The sequence below is a fragment of the Rhinolophus sinicus genome, linkage group LG06 (assembly GCF_036562045.2).
Source record: "Rhinolophus sinicus isolate RSC01 linkage group LG06, ASM3656204v1, whole genome shotgun sequence".
In the NCBI taxonomy this organism is placed as follows: Eukaryota; Metazoa; Chordata; class Mammalia; order Chiroptera; family Rhinolophidae; genus Rhinolophus; species Rhinolophus sinicus.
Genome location: NC_133756.1, coordinates 142,474,621 through 142,491,024, shown reverse-complemented (window position 1 = coordinate 142,491,024; position 16,404 = coordinate 142,474,621). Strand labels below are relative to the sequence as shown.

At 44.6% G+C, this 16,404-nt stretch overlaps 1 long non-coding RNA gene across 2 annotated transcripts in view; it reads right to left on the bottom strand.

Moving 5' to 3' along the window:
- Positions 1–16,404, bottom strand: part of LOC109450855 (uncharacterized) — a 145,574-nt gene that overhangs the window by 82,514 nt on the left and 46,656 nt on the right. For both annotated transcript variants that reach the window (XR_012497559.1, XR_012497558.1), the window contains one exon: positions 14,243–14,403. This is a non-coding gene — a long non-coding RNA (uncharacterized LOC109450855). The remainder of the gene's footprint in view (positions 1–14,242; positions 14,404–16,404) is intronic.

The window sequence follows — 16,404 nt, the reverse complement described above, 5'->3', positions numbered from 1 at the left end:
GGAGAGAACCAGTTCCCAAGAAACTACACATGCTGCCTCCAAATCAAAATTTCCCTACGTTCCACAAAACATTTGTCCTTCCTGCAAGATGCTCCTCAAAGAGAAATAAATGTTGGAGAGTTTTGGAAAGGCAGCAACTGGATCCTCCACCTGGAGAATCACAATGCCCATGAACATACTCAAGGTTCTGAGAAGTCCTGAAGGCAAAAAATCTGCTTAACCTTAACCTGACGTATCCCAAGCTGATTCTACCCCCTTTTTCCTTTATAGCATACTGCAGACATGGTATACTCTCTGACCTAACCTGCTGTAGATTTAGAACAGTCTGAAGTAAGGTTTTCAATCTTCATGTTTTTCAATCAAAAATGGACGTAGTTCTGCTTAGACCCTGTAGTAACCATGGGGAAACTGAGACTCAGAGAAGAATGTCACATACCAGACTCACACAGCAACTTTGTGGCAAAGCCAGGGCCAGCCCTGGACCTCAATCTGATCCCCGGACCAATTATATATGATACACCTATAAAGGTCATGACCTATTTTTAGAAATAAAAATATACACAAGATGTACAGCAAAGATGTTGTTATAACCTTTGCCTTGTTTTCTGGATTCCACATGTCTTCTGCTTTTTTCAGGTAAAAGTTTTTCTGTATGAGTAAGCTGCTCCATCCTTTTGGGTCTGAGACATTTGTGAGTGAACCAGATCCATGGGAAGTTCTGCAGCATTTCCACACACTCAGTAATGCATGCACCACTTGCCCCTCACACACACACACACACACACACACACACACACACACACACACACACACACATGCACATACATACAAAACAAATGTCTGAGAGACCTGAAGTGAGTAGGAAAAGAACTACTGAGGGATCTGACCCTAGACCTGTGCTGCTCGATACAGTGGCCACTAGCTCCATGTGGCTATTTAAAATCGTAGTTTACATTTATTAAAATAAAAATAAAATGATTCAGCTCCTCCATTACGTGAGTCTCATTCCCAGTGCTCAGTAGCCCCACGTGGCTGGTAGCTACCATATTGGTCAGCGCAGATCACAGCATTTCCATCGTGGCAGCCAGTTCTATTCAACAGCGGTGCTCCAGGCTTATTCATGCAGTGGGAGGCATAGGCTCCTCCATGCAGGTTCCTCAGGGCAGTGTACGATCCTGTTTTTTATCAAAGAGCGGGAAAACTGGGATGCTGAACAAAAGTAACTGCAGATCATCAAAAAGTAACTGTATCTCCTAAATATAGGAGTTAAAGGCAATGATCTTGGAAGGACCTATAAGCATACCAATAAGATCAATACCAATATCGAGAAGAGCGAACCAGTAATGTGGCAGCCATCTTTTTATCTACTCCCTGCTTCCACATTCCAAACCAATCTGTCATTGCTATCAAACGGACCACTCCACACCATGATGTGAGAAATTTTATGTTCATGGATGTTTGGGGTCTTCTTAATCTCTTTTACAAGATTTACCTTGATAGATAATAACTATTTACCTCATATCTGATTATTTGTCTGTAAAGCCCTATAATTGGCTTTTGGACCAGGTGACGAATACACATGGTTGATTTCTTTTCAACAGCTGTTCAGTAACTCTTCACTCAGCCCTGAGTTGGCATTATTACGACCAAGGTCAACTTCTTTTACTATCTTTTCTTTAAAAATTAATAGACTTACATTTTTTAGAGCAGTTTTAGATTCACAGGAAAATTGCGCAAGAAGTACAGAATTCCCACATACCCTCTCCCACACATCCCCAGTACCCTTCCCGCAGCCTCTCCCACCATCCACATCCCACACCAGTGGGGTACATTTGTTATAATTAATGAACCAACACTGACACTTCATTATCACCCAAAGCCTATAGTTTACATTAGGGTTCACTCTTGGTGTAGTACATTCTATGGGTTTGGACACATATATAATGACATGTATCCACCATTAGTATCATACCGAACAGTCACTGCCCTACAAATCCTCTGTGCTCTGCCTATTCATCCCTCTCTCCCCCTTAACCCCTGGTAACCACATCCCTTTTTCTTTAGGAACTCTAGGAACTCTTCACTTTCCAGACATTCCTAACCCTAGCTGCTGCTGACAGCAACCTTCCAAAGCAGAGAGGAAAGCAGATGTGTTTCCATCTTCTAGCTGGAAAGACTGAAGTCCAAAATCACAGCAGACCAGTGAGTGGCGGAACGAGGGATGGAGCCCTGATGCTGGCTTTGCTCTGACTCCCTGCTCTCAGCTCACAGGCACATTCGCTGGACTCTAGAGCCCTCCCCCTTCTCTCATTTGTCACCATGACCTCATCCTCCCCACTGTGCAGCCTCCCAGCCAGGCCCAGGCAGCAGGAGCATCATTGCTGCTGATTTTGTTCTGGGATTCAGATATTCATTCTTTTCTCAGGATCCCCCAGGTTGCTCAGACAGAGCGGCTGCCAGTCAGCCCCAAGAGTCCTGGAATTTGGCCTCAAACCAAGTTTGCCTGGGGCCAGTGCTCGGCCTCTCAGGCTGGCAGTGAGTGGGGAAAAACTGAGCTAAGCCCCATGGCTCAGAGAAGAGAACTTCAGATGTGAGTTTTAACCTCTAGCTTTCTTAAATATTCTGGAGTCAAGTTTACTCCATTCCTCAGGTGGCAAGCAGGTGCAGTATTTCCCTGTAAGCAGAAGCATGGTTTTCTCTGAGCTCCATTATCCAGAGTGAGCCAGGTTTCCAGGGTCCTTTCCCACTGCCCTGCTGTGGCAGAGCCTACCCTTCCCCCACAGTAATAGAATTTTTAACTGGGCACCGTGGTTGCCAGAATAACATCTCATTTCTCCATTTCCCTTGCAGCTAAGTGTGGCTTAAGTTCTAGCACTGAGATTTGTGTAAGACCAGAGTATGCAAAGTCTAGGAAGAAAGAGAGCATGAATTTCTCCCCTTGCTGTCTTCCTTCTGGCTGGCATAGTACATAATGGCTAAAGCTAGAGTGGCCCTCTTAGGCCACGAGGTGGCCTTGCAAACGGAGCTATACATAGTAGATAAATAAGATAGAAAGAGCCCGAATCCCCAGCACTGGGTAGCATCACATCAGCCCTAGACCATCTTCCTGGACTTTTACATGAGAGAGAAGTAAACTGTTATTTTATTGAAGCCACTCATTTTGTGTTTTCTGTCATTCACAGATGAGCTTAATGCTGACTAATGTAACTGCTGCCCAAGTATTGATAGTAATAGCAATAATAAGAAATACAATAGCTACAATTCTGAACACTAGTTATCTTCCAGGCACTGTGCTCAGCACATTAAATACAGAATCTCCTTTAATTCTTACACCGACAACAGCCCTGAAAGGTAGACACTGTAATCCCCACTTACCAAAGAGAAACTTAAGGGTTAGAAAGATTCAGTAACCTACTTAAAGTAATATGTTAATAAATGCCAAGGATGGGACTCAAAACACTACAACAGGAAGGGATGAGGTCAGGGGTTAGGAAAGGGAGAGAAACAGCAGGTCAGGCAAGGGGAGAAGGCCACCCAACAACCTTCTACTCCAAACTACACAAGGAAGCACCCTGGGTGCCACAGAGAACCCTCAGGGCTACCTCAGGATATTTTAAATTTTCAAGGGAAAAACACAGCAGAACTTGACCCCTGTCAGACCCAGTGTAAACCTCTATGTCGAGGTAGCTCACAGTTGCAATATTATTTATCGCACTGCATTTCTTTAGATTCTGGAACTATTGGGGAAAACGTGCACTGTCTGCTGAAGGTGCTACACAGGTAAGAATACATCTGGAGCCACTGCTGGCCATCCCTGGTAATGGAGCCAGCACAGAAGAAAGAAGAGCCAAAAGATACAGGAGAGTCGTTTCTAACAGCATCATGTGAGCACCTACAAGTATGTCAGCCACACCCAAAGTCATGCCTTTCCAGCGTCATGAGCCACGTTTCTAATTAAACCACTTTGAACTGGGTTTCTGCCACTTGCAACAGAGTCTTCATTAATCCATCTTAAGTGGGCTTTGAAAATTGGCCAACGTGAGGGAGCTGAAAAAAGAGTCTTGCATGTGAAGCAATTTTTTAGAAGTTTACAGATGTCAATCTTATGGGTTCCTATTTTCACGTAAGAACTTTCAAGAATTAGGATAGAGGGGCTGAGATAAGGAGGTGATGTTATCTATCGTGATCTTACTAGGACCTACTTACATCTATTACGTGACCCACTAGGACATGATGGTTTCTCTGGCAAAGAGGCAGAAAATATTTCCCCACCTGCCCAGTGTTGAGATGTCCATGACCCTGCCCCAGATGTCTCTCCTGTCTCCTGCCCTTACCGACAGTCTTCCCTCCTATGTAAAGTTTAATCCACCGGCCCCATTAACCAGTTTAGGGCTAGCATGGAAGGCTGTTGGCTGCTACCCCAGCCACTCGCTATGTGATTTTGGATTACTTCCTTGTCAAGCTTCAGCTTCCTTATCTATAAAACGGGATCTTAATCTCTCTTCTAAGTTTGTGGATGTTATACTGCAAACTGTGTGCAAATGCACCTACCATAGTACCCAGCTGATAGTACACACTCTGTTATTGTGAGTTTCCTCCCTCCCTTTCTTATTACAGGACTGGACAGCCAGAGTACTTAATAAATTCATATTGAATGATGGTTTGATCCTTATGGAGATAAATCCATATTTGCATTGAATTTACCTAGCGCATTTACTCTCATCAAAGCAAATGAAGACTGCCTTTTTATATTTAGGTTAAGACATCAAGATCTGAATGATCTCTCAATGTAATAATCAGGAATTTCTGAACACCTTCGATGTTCCAGGAACCACACCTGGCCCAATAGTACACAGGTAAACATGACACAACCTGACCTCAGGGGGTTCCCACTCTACATTTAACTATAGGATACTAACAGATGAGGATTTTTATAGAGCAGAGGTGCCTGTTTTACAAAGAGTCTGACTTTGGGAGTTAGAAATAATACAAAGGGCCTATTATTCCAACTACCTCTCCACTCTCATCTGACATTCACAACCTAATACAATATATGCATGATTGTTCAGCCTGTGCTTGAACACTTCTCCTGATGAGAGACTCACCCTCCCTCCCCCAGGTTGCCTGGTGTGTCTTTGCACAGCTCCAACCATTAAGGACCACAGATAGGAAGTTTTCTCTGACCTGAAAGTGTCAGCTATTCTATCAACTCTCTGCCTGAATCTGACAGAGAACAAAATGGGAATTAGATACGTGTGGTGGTTTCAGCATGAGACAGTTACTCGGTTTAATGCCAAACACAAAACAGAGAAGAAGGGGGAATGGATTTGCCAAAGGGAGTCCTCCCTATGGGCTTTGGCTGGGCCCCAAGCTGCTTGACAAAGAGCCACAAAGATGGCATGGTCAGAGCACATCAGCCAAATGGATGCCTTGCTCCAAGGGTGGAAAAATATTTGGCCTCCATGAAATCTAGTTTTTAAATTATTAACAGTGCCTCTGAAGTCAGAGTCTGCTTTCCTTTTCACTTTTTATTTTTAGAAATCGCTCCCTTTGCTCATCATTGAAAACTTTGGTCTTGAATATTACCCCTACTCTTTAAATCAGTTTCCTCAGTCTAGACTTACACTGTCCAACAAAATAGCCACTAACTACATTTAAATGAAACTGAAAATTCAGTTCCTCACTCCACTAGCCACGCTGCAGATGCTTGGTAGGCACATGTGGCAAGTGGCCACTATATTAGACGGCACAGAGATGGAGCACTTCCTTCATTTCCTGTTGGGAGGCCTTAGTCGACCTTGGAATGGCTTTGACCTTTATTTGCTTATTAGCATGGAGTAAACAAACATGAGTTTTTAACCAGACAGACCTGAAGTGTGATCCCAGCTACGAACTTAGTGGCTGTGTGACTGGGTAAGTTACTGAACCTCCCTGGGCTCCTCTTCAAATCCCTCCTCCCAAAAGATGCAGCTCGAGATGCCTACTCCACACACACTGTTTGCCCCTCTCATGACATTGTTGGCAACACGTTGCCTTAGCTCTAAGTTATTGATGTGTGTTTCCAGCTTTACAACCATCCAATGAGATCCTGGCAGAACATTCACCTCTACTTCCCCCAGAGTGTATAACACAGTGTATAGCTCATGGCAGGGCCTCAACTGATATTAGACTGAATTAAATCACCTTCTATGTAATTCATGATTCACTTGCTGCCTCCAAGAAAACCCCAAGACTGGAATAACTAAGAGTTTTGTTTAATAGCACTCTAGTGGGTGACTATAATAACAGTATAGCAGCAAATGCTGAGTGAACATTTGCCGTGTATGAGGCATTGTGCTAAGTGTTTTACATAGGTTGAATATTCACAAAAGTAACATAGCTACAAGCATCACCCACTAATTTGCAGATGAGGAACTGAGATTCAGAGAGGTTGGGTGATTTCCCTTAGGACATACAGCCAGTCAGAGATAGGCTGACCCCAGGAGAACAGGCTGGTGCACCCTACCCAGCTGCTTCCTGGGGACACTGGTGTGTCAGTTACAGATACTGCTGCTGCCTTCATCCTAGAGCTGCAGGTGCTGAGCCATAATCACCAACAAGGTGACTAGAAGGTTCCAAAGCTTGGATTTGCACAGTCAAACCTGCCTTAAGTACCAGGCTTAAATAATGGAGGATGAGGATATTTACACTGGATAGAAATTGAGTCTGAAGTTGAGACTTAGCTTTCCAAATCATTTTTTTAACATCCTAATAGACACTCAGGATTTCTGCCCTCAAGCTATGCATGTATATTCACTTTGACTTAGCAATTTCTCTTTGAGGAATTTATTCTAAAAGACTTACCAGGAACGTTAGTGTACCCCAATTTAGTCACAAGAAAATTCATTATAGCTTTGCGTATGAGACGGAAATAATAGAAACAAGCCAAATGTCCAACAGTTGGGGATGGATTAAATAAGCATGTTTCATCCATGAGTTCCAAAATTCGTCATTCAAAATACAATGGTGAAGATATATATTGAATGCCATGGAAAAGGTTTTGTGCCATATTAATGGGTTGGGGTCGAAGCAGGTTACAAAGTAGTTTTCATCTTATGGCCTAATTTTTGCTCAGTAGTGGTAGATGTGAAACCATCTTTTTTTTTTTAAGATTTTATTGGGGAAGGGGAACAGGACTTTAGTGGGGAACAGTGTACTTCCAGGCCTTTTTTCCAAGTCAAGTTGTTGTCGTTTCAATCTTAGTTGGGGAGGGTGCTGTTCAGCTTTAAGTTGTTGTCCTTTCAGTCTTAGTTGTGGAGGGCGCAGCTCAGCTCCAGGTAACAGTTGCCGTTGCTAGTTGCAGGGGGCGCAGCCCACCATCCCTTGCGGGAGTCGAACCGGCAATCTTGTGGTTGAGAGGATGCGCTCCAACTAACTGAGCTATCCGGGAGCTCAGCGGCAGCTCAGCTCAAGGTGCCATGTTCAATTTTAGTTGCTCAATTTTAGTTGCAGGGGGCACTGCCCACCATCCCTTGTGGGACTCGAGGAATTGAACTGGCAAGCTTGTGGTTAAGAGCCCACTGGCCCATGTGGGAATTGAACCGGCAGCCTTTGGAGTTAGGTGCATGGAGCTCTAACCGCCTGAGCCACTGGGCCGGACCACATGCATGATTTTTTAATCTGGCTTTTAAAAATCTATTATTTGACAATCTATACCTACATTGAATCATTATGTTGAATCATATGTCAATGGTTTCTCAGTTTTTAAAAATCTTTCCAAGGAACCATTTTTGAAATCCCCATTTCCACCCAGGCCCTCACCCCAGCTCCCACTCTATCTCCTTAAGGAGATGCTGCCTGGGTCGTTCAGGCTTCGGGGCTGGCGTGCACTGGTCAGCACACAGCACTTTCCCATTACCCGAGGTCACAATTGGCCTGTGGTTTTTATGTGCAAGGCTATTTATTTTCCAATCAGAGGCATTGAGTCAGGACTTGTGGGGGTAAACTGGTAGCTCTGGGCAGCTTTGAAGCATCACAAGTGGGAGGTTTTGTCCCCTGAAGATTTAGGAAGGCAGGCTCTCTGGACGGTTTTATTGCTTCTTTTACATATGTATCGCCCTAGAGTGAAGTGGGGGCACTGCTCTGTGGGGACGGACCTCCCCAAAGCAAAACAGCTCAGAAACCATGTTGCAAATTTCTTAAACATTGGCTCTTGCCCCCTCCCCACCTAAACCCCTTCCTTTCTTCTGCATTTTCTTTTGATTGAAGCGGATCTTAGAGGTGAAGATCAAGGACTTTGGAGTCAGAAAGACATGGCCTAGAACCAGAGCAACATTCTTAATTTCTGTGAACCACAAATTCCTCTTCTGTAAAATGGGTCAATAGCAGTTGCTATTTCATCTCACAAATTGTTGTAAGGAATAAATAAGAGAATGCCTATAAAAGTGCTTAGCACAGTTCCTGACACATGTAAGCATTCATTCCATAGTAGCTATTACTATTTCTCCTTCCTTCCTTCCTTCCTTCCTTCCTTCCTTCCTTCCTCCCTCCCTCCCTCCCTCCCTCCCCTCTCCCTTCCTCCCTCCCTCCTTTAAAGCTTAGCTAACACAATCCTACAGCTAGTAGAGAAGTCTCAGCACCATTCTCCTCCCTTAGCCCCCTAACCCTCTGCCCCAGAAATTTTGCAACCCCCCGGCTCCAAACACACACACACCCCAGTCCTGCATGCTATTTTCAGTGTGGTTTCACATTTCTCGTTGACTCAGGCCCCGGAGCAGGGACAAATTGGACGAACAGAGTGTAAATGTTACCACTTTGGCTCCTCCTCAAGAGGGGCTGAGCACAGATGTTTGCAGGGGCAAGTGCAGCCCCGTAAGAATGGGGGCATTGTGTGCGGCCTCACACAAAGGCCCAGTGGCCCCACTCGCCTGCCAGCCTCCCGAGCATCCCCTCTTTATGCATTGATTTATTAGGCCAGGGATGAATGAAAACGTAATTAATATTACTGAAGCATTAGAGTCTATTTAATTTAAATGCCACTGAATATTTCACTTTCAGCTGGGAGTGACAATGTGCTCAGGCCCGGCTGCTGAAAGCTGGGGCCATCTGTTACCCCGGCGAAGGAGGGAGACTGGGGAGGCTGAGGGTGTGGGCCTTTGTGGACATTCCAAAGGTCCACAATCATCATTCAACTCAAGGGCAGCCGAACTGCATTCCTCCACACAAGCCCCTCGGCTGGAAGGGGCTTAGAGAACAGGAGGGAGAGAATGCGAAAAATGAAGAGACCTGCGTCCTGTCTCTTGTCTGTCCTGTCTGCACCAAGAAAGCCCAACAGGAGGCTGGAAAGCTGTGGGATGGGGGCTGGGGGGTGTAATGACACAAACACAGGATTGATTAGGAAACTGCTGCATTTGAGGAGTAAGAGCTGACCGGCAAGAACTGTGCTATCCAACATGTTAGCCACTAGCCACATGTGGCTTTCAATTAAAATTAAATAAAATTTAAAATTCAGTTCCTCAGTTCCACTAGCCACATTTCACATGCTCGAGAGCCACATGTGGCGAGTGGCTACTGCACTGGACAGCACAGTAGAACATTTGCATCCCTGCAGAAAGTTCTGGACAGCACTGTCCTAGAAGGCAGCTGTATCTATGTAGTTCGAGGGAGAGTTGCTCCCAGAAATCTGCCTGAAGAATCCTGATTGGTTGATTTGGGGGCTCTCTGACCCTTCAAGAATCACTGATGCTCAAGAGCAGGTGCTATGGTGACAGATCACGTGGGTTCAAATTCTACTTCTGGTGCTTGACCTTGAACAAGTTATTGAATCTCTGTCTACGTCAGTTTCTTCATCTCTAAAATGGAGATAATAGCGGGACCCGACTAAAGGTATTATTGAGATAAAGAATTACCAAGCACTTCGAATACTGCCTGTCATAAAAGGATAACATACATAAGCTATGGGGCCGAGTCATCTTGGACTAAAGGCAGAAAGTTGCCTTGATGTGTCTGAGCTGAGAGGACATGTGGGTTTTGAATTCAAGAGAATAAATCTCCAAGCAGCCAGCTGGGTGCCTGGATGCCGAGTTTTTGGATTTCCGGAGCTGGGGGAAGGGTGGGAGGATCCCAGGACACTTGGTGCAGCCTCAGCAGCAGCAGCAGGAGTGGGGAGGTTCTATCCTTAGTGGGACGATAATTAGCCCGGTGGGTTCTCTCATAATTGGGATCATTTGTTCTCCTGGTTTTTTCTCTGACAAACTGATTCCATGCCAGGGGAAAGCTGTGTGACTCACACCTTGCCATGCCAATTAGCTGATAAACATCAAATGTAAACAAAGATGGCCTAATTAAAACCAGTCACTGAACCTCTGTGAGCATCTTGTCAACACTGCACCAGCATTCTGTACCCAGGCTTGTGCTGGGTCTCGGGAGCTAAATGAGGGATTCCTTGCAGAATCATAGATGCCCCCTCTGCAGCAACCCCCCCCCCCCCCCAAGGTGACAGAGGAAGCCGGTAAAGGCAAAGGAAGAGATTAGCTCAGTCACTCGGATTGGCCCCTCCGGCTATTTCAGCTGCAAACTTGCACATGCAAAGTTCTCCTGTGCACTTGTGGCATGTCCACAACCGCCCCTTTGCACCAAGAAACCACGGGTTATTTTTGTTTCCACATGTGGTTTTCAGATGGGTATCTGTTCTGTACTTTGGATAGCTCTAATCCTGAAACTGTCATGTAGTCAATGAACCTCTCTGTGACTCAGTTTTCCTCCTGAAAATGAGGATGATGACACTTGCTCAATTTACCACTCAGGGTCATGGTAAGAATCCAGTGAGCCTAGGTACATGAAATACTTTGCAAAGGTAAAAGCTTATTTCCACTTTAAGTTGTTTTGTCTGGCCCAGGCTAAAGAGTTCCTGTTGGAACTGGATCCACTGCGGTAGAAACCTCAGCTCTGAGGTTAATCACTCTGAACCTCAGTTTCCTCACCTGGAAAATGGGGCTGGTGATATGTGCCAGAGTTAAGGATTAAAGGTAGAAAAGCACTCACCACAGGGCCTGACATATAGTAGGTGCTGAAAGATGTTCATTTCCTACCCTCCCACTCCTTTATAAAAGGGGAGGGGAGGGCTTATGAAACAGAAAAAGAGGGAGGAGGAAAAGGAGAATTCCTTCATATGCCCTAGCCTCCATCTGCACACATATCCCTCATTCCGTCCTTTGATTCTCTCTCATTATATCTTGACCACTTTTAAAACCCAGATCCTTAGCATGACAAAGGCTGCCAGGGTCCAGGCTTTGCACACTCCTCCTGTCCCATCCTTTCCTGAGTCTGCACTGTCTCTCCCACACACTCATACTCCAGCCATACTGAACTACTAGCTGTTTCTCAAATGCACTAGCAGCTTCACACTGCTGTCATTTTTCATGCTCTTCCCTCTACCTTGAAGTACCTTCCCCACCTGGCAAAAACTTTTTCAATTCTTACGCCTCTGTTCAAGTCTCTATGGGGGTTTTTCCAACCAACCTGCTCTCTGCATTCTTCATCCTGGAGAAATGACCACTTAGGCTGTTCCTTTGCTGAAACCCTATATGTTCAACCATCATGTGGTAAAGCAAAAGTGCACAAATGAATGAATGGTTGAAGTATGTGGCAGGTATTTGTACCAGTCTCTGCCCTCAAGGATGTAAACTCTGGCAGAGGAGACAGACATGCAAATTATTTTATACCTTAACATGTTACATGGTGCTGAACTAAAAGCACAAGTTCCCTCATCCCTACCCTGGGACCAGAATCCCCTGGAGAGTAGCAACTTTGTCAGGCATCATTGCATCCCTGGCACCCACCACAGTGCCTGGACCAATCAGGGGCTCCATACTTTTTTGACAGAATGAATGAATAATCGAATCAATATACAAATGTGTAAATGAACAAACGCCTTATTTTGTATCAATGATTTTGCTGCAATCTGTCCACCTGAGCCCACAGTGGTCTCTCCTAACTGGTTTTCTGTGAACACCCCTGAGACAGAGCCCTGTGCAACATTCACTCACTAAGGAGCTTCTCTTTTTTCCTAGTATAAATCCTTTTATTGTTTTACCTGTCCCCACAAAGTGCATATTGTAGCAAATTAAGAAAGACAAATAAAAACGTTAAAGAAAATCACCTGTAGACAGCCAGCATGAACCCTTTAGTCTATGTCCCCTCAAACCTCATGCATCAGCTCTGATCAAACCGCTCAGGTTCAACTCCCAGCTCTGCCACTGAATGGCTGCATGAATTTACACAATATACGGGGGTGCCAAAAAAACGTACACAAGTGGACATTTTGGTCAACGTGGCTCAAGCAGTAGTTCACTGTAATCAGAAGTGTCTGGACGCTGATGGTAACCACTTTGAGCACCTCTTGTGATCACAGAAGTCAAAAGTGACTTGGATTCATCTTTTGTTATCGGTATATATTATTACAATTTTAATAGCTTTTTTTTTCCTTTCTGAAAATGTGTATACATTTTTTTTTGCCCCCTCTGTATTTAAAGCTCTCTATGCCTCAGTTTCTTCATCTATAAAGTGGAGATAAGCAGTCTGCCTACCTGCCTGCTGTTACAAGGATTAACCATATTGATAAGGAGAAGTGCTTGGTGCGTAGTGGAGCTCAGCACAGGTTAGCTGCCTTACACTCTTCAGCAAAGACTTCCAGGGCCCGTCCAGGGACCCAAAGCCATGACCAAGAGGGGTGCAAATGGCTTGACCGTGACTCTGAGATGAGTCACCCCACGTTGCAGCTCTGAATACTATGATATTATGACTATTTCCCCCAAAGCTGGTTTCTGTGTCAGGACTGAGAGCAGACCTGCGGCTGAACTGTAGTTCCAACTTAAGACAATACTAGTTTCACTGAACTCTCTAATGTAAACAAGGGGATTAGAGCTGCTCCAGGCCTGGGTAATGCTCTTGCTAGGCCAAGTTTGCTGGATAAATAGTGACGCAGTTCATTATCAGTGTTCTTTAAACTGTGGCAGTGAATGAGAAAATGCCTTTTCTCTGACAGGATGCAGGCCCCTACCTCTGCCCTCCTGCTTGCCAGGCAGAACCCTCTTCCTCCTTCAGGTGGGTGCCTTAGAAAAGGGCTTTGTCACCAGCCTGGTCTTCCAGAGCCTGAGATCTGCATGTTGCCCAACCTGGGACAGCACAGGGCTCTCCCGGCACCAGAAACCCAGATTGGTTTTGGCAATGGTCCTGTTTCCAGAAGAACTGTCATGAAAACAATTGGTTTCATGGAAGGGTTATAGACTGTGGAAGCCAGTCAAGCTGAGGTCCGAGTCCCTGCTCCAACATTTACGAGCTGGGTAGCTCAAGCCTCCATTTCCTCATTTAATAGTATGATACATGTAGCTCCTGGCTGCATTGTTTTGAGGTGAGTCTAGCTCACAGTAGGTGCCTGTGACCCTGGCTGAAGGGGTGACGGTGGTAATGGAGTTGGGAGCTCAGAGAGCAAGCTGAACTCCTGGCTGCCTGATTTCCTCTTGGCAGTGGACAGCCCTCCTGGGAGGGAAATCAAGAAGATCCTAGGCCATGCCAACAAAAAGGGAGTCACTTCCCTGCCCCCAGGAGCAGGGGCAATCCCAGCAGAATGAGATGAAGAAGGGTTCTGTCTGATATTTCAAATAGAGAACTGAGCCTTCTGAGTAAGTGGAGAAGAAAATCGCCGTCAAGCCTTCACGGTGGCCTAGGAGGGCTGCCGTAACGCTCTTGGCCCAAATTTGCCCCAAATTTGCCCCAAATTCGCCCCCACTCCCACCATGAGCCTCATTGTTAGACTTCAGGCTCAGGTCCCTATTCAAGTGTAAACACCAGGAGGCGCCTTTGCATTGTAGCCAAGCACAGAGCAGGAGGACTGACAAGGAGCAATTTCGCTGAGAGCCGGAGCTGATGGGGAAGGAATGGGAGAAAGGGGTTCGGAGGGGCCTGGCCCAAAGGCCAGAAGGTAAGAGCGAGGAGGCGTGATTAGAAAGGGTCAATTCTGACCAGAGTTAGCTCTGCTTCCAGGGGAGGAGCCCCTGCCCCAGGACCCCTCCTGCCCACCCAGCCACACACTGAGGGCTCTAGGGAGAGGGCCAGGGGAGTACCTCCTCTGGGAAAGGCAGCTAAGTATGAACCAGACCGCCTGGTTTGAATTCCACTCGGCCTCTCAGTGACCTTGATCGAGCCTCTCAACTTCTCTGAGTCTCAGTTTCCCCATTTGTAAAATGAAGACAGGAATACCTACCCCACAGCGTTTTGAGGATGGCAGCTTGGAAGCACCCAATGGATGATGCTCTGGATATTTTCTCCCGCAGAAGTGTGTTCAGCTCAGCCCTCCAAGGAAATGGCGTCAAGTCTGTTAAAGACCAGCAGGACCTAATGCAACATGGCATCCTGGATTGTATCCTGAAACGAAAAAAGCACATGAATGGACAAACTGGTTAAATCCAAATAGAGTCTGTATTTCAGTGACTGGTATTACCAATGGCAATGTGCCCGTTTTGATAAATGTGCCATGGTTAGAAGATGTTAACATGAGGGGAAGTTGCATGAAGGGTACATAGGAGCTCTCTATGCTGTCTTTGCCTCTCTTCTGTTAATCTAGAATCATTTCAAAATTAAAAGTTTAAAAAAAATTGCAAGAAGTCTTGGCCCTTCTGGAAAGAAAGCAAAAAGCAGCTGACTGCATATTTTGAGAGCAACAGCCACTGTTCCTATCTTTCCACACACATTTCTCCAGATGGTAAATAATAAAATGTAAAAATAATGACCATTTCAGCAGTTAGTGATGCATCAGGCTCCAGACAGGAGGTAACTCAGAGTGAGTTGCTTACTACACACTGTCCCATTTAATCCTGAGAACAACTCTGAAAGCTGGTATTTCTATTCGCATTTTACAGAGCATGGAAACAAAGCTCAGAAGATTATCTGTCCAGAAAGTGGCAGAGGTTTCTAGCCATTTCTGTCTGGTTTCCAAATCCATGTTTTTCTACTGGAGGGAAAAGAACTAGGGATGACGGAAGTTACAAGCATTCATCTTTGACAGAACAGTCAGATTTCAGAATCTGTGCCTCAGTGGAACCAATCTTTGGATTAGAGACTTATTGTCAGAGGATAGAAGATATGTAGACACACCATGCAGTACCTGAAAATTGAATTAATTAAAGTACTGCTACTCATCAGTGTTGCTTATTATGGCAAACAAAAAAAAAATAGAAAAGAGCCTAAATGTCAAACAATTGTCAGTTTTTCCAGAGTTGGTTCTGGTATACCCATAAGATAGAATAGGCAGCCATTCAAAGTACTTCTGTATCAGTTTTTTGTGGATATACGTCAGTTAGAATACTTTTGGCTATATGTAACAAAAAGATACAACTCAAGTCATTTCAATTGAACAATAACTGACTTATCTAAAAACAAAACAACAAAAAAGAACCACCAGAAGCTTCTATAGTTTTAGCCATCATGTTTAGAAGTGACAATATAGAAGTGGAGAGGATGCTGCAGAGTATCTCTTGGTATCATCAAGGAAACCCATTCCCCCAAACCTGCCATCAGTCCTGCACTCACTTTAGCCAGAATTATGTCACAGTCCATCACTATTTCAGTCACTGGCCAGAGGAATGGACTGCTATTTTAGCTAAGCCCAATCATCTTCTACCCTGGGAACTGGCGACAGTGTCTGTCTTCCCAGAAACAAACTGCCACTAAAAGAAAGGTAGATGCCTGAATTAAAACAGGAATTCTGTTAAGGAAAGAAGAAAGAGCCAATAGCTACTGGGTAAGAAACCAACAGTTTCTGCTACAAAATAGAAAAATTAACATATTATTGAGTTGAAAAAGAGAATACATTTCAAAACAGTTTAAGAATATGATCTTATTTATATAAAATCGTTCTCATGTTTACATGTGCATATACATAGAGAAATATCTGCAAGGAAGTCTTCAAAAGTCAGTGGGTATCTCTAGGTGGTAAGATTTCAAGAATATTTTACATTATTTGTACTATCCCGAATTCTTTGTGTTTAGCTGTATTGAATTATCTGCTATGAGTATGTGCTAGTCTTTCAAAGACAATAAGTATTTTCTTTGGGGATTTCTGTTTTGTTCTGTCTTTGTGTGGAAAAGGTTAGGAACTGCTGTGCCAGGCTTCGGAGAATTTTTTGAGGAGTTAAAAATTAAAAAGTTTGTTTTTTAAAAAAGATTTGTTTATTTATTTGAATATCAGATTGAAAGTAAGTCCATAAATTTTTTTTGACACCCCCCTCTTTTGAAATGTGGAGACTATGTCACTTCTACATGAATCCAGACAGACTTGAGACTGTTTCAAATAATAGCGTATGTCAGAGTGACACCATGTCTGACTCTAGGTCACACGAGACACAGCTCACAAACAATGCAGCTCAT